We start from the raw sequence: 1212 nt of genomic DNA on the forward strand, positions 1-1212 counted from the left end.
AAATTATATTATGAAATTATAAATTAAATTTTTTATTTATACTATTATTTAATTGATATATACTATTAATCATTTGTTTTACAACTTTTTTTTAAGATAAATATTAGTTTTACCATTTATTTTTATATATTATTATGTAAAGATAAATTAAATTTGTCCTATATAATATCAATTAGTTAACATTTAGTATTAATTATTTACTATCCTGTTTCTATTTTAATGAATTAACTTTTCATTCATAATATCTTACATTTTATAGGTCACATTTTGTTTTACATTATTCTTGATTACATTGTTTAATAATAAATAAATTAAATATTTTTATTTTATTTTAAATTTTAGTTTACAATCCTAATTCTATTTAACTTTATATTATTATAACAAAATTAAGAATAAAAAATAACATGCTCAAAATTAAAATTAAAATTCTTAATTGTATTTGATCATTAAAATCAAATAAATGAATATTATTGCATTAAAAATAAAATAATTTAAATTATATTTGGTAGATAAAAAGTAAAATAGGGAGAAAACTTATTTAAAATAAGAAAATTTAAAGATGACTTAAAAAACAATGTTTGAACTTTTAAGATTTGAAATTTTAAAGTATGCTTAAATTTTAATGATTTTTTGGCAATAAGTTACATTAAGCACGATAAACCCTGAAAAAAAATACAATATAACTGCCTAATACTTCATTTACATTTTTATAATTGCCCAACACTTCACTCATGTAACACCCTACTATACAGAACTTTATGCCAAGGATGTAAATTGGAGGTGGCGAGACACTACGACCTCTAAAAATAAAAATACCTATATAATATAATTGAAGGAACTTATAACTAGGAGTCTTGAAAGAAAAGTTAATAAAAAGCGAAACAGAAATCGCATTACTCACAAAAGATACGCCAGATTGAAAGGAAGGTTAAAAGCATATATATGGATCAGAATTCCAAGATGCAGATAACAAAATACATCCTAACAGACAAAGTAAATATTTCTGTTTCTCCAAGTCGACCTTTAAGAGGGACAAAATACAAAATATACAAGGCGAAGAATCTATATACATATATATATATAAACAAAATACAAACACTAAATCCCAAAATAGTTCTTTGCTTCCAAAAGTCTCCAGAATGCTCAACGAGGTGCCTCTTGACCTGCATATGAAAACAACAGAATTTGTATGAAATGAGAACCGGGAGTTCT

The sequence above is a fragment of the Arachis duranensis genome, chromosome 2 (assembly GCF_000817695.3).
Source record: "Arachis duranensis cultivar V14167 chromosome 2, aradu.V14167.gnm2.J7QH, whole genome shotgun sequence".
Classification (NCBI taxonomy): Eukaryota; Viridiplantae; Streptophyta; class Magnoliopsida; order Fabales; family Fabaceae; genus Arachis; species Arachis duranensis.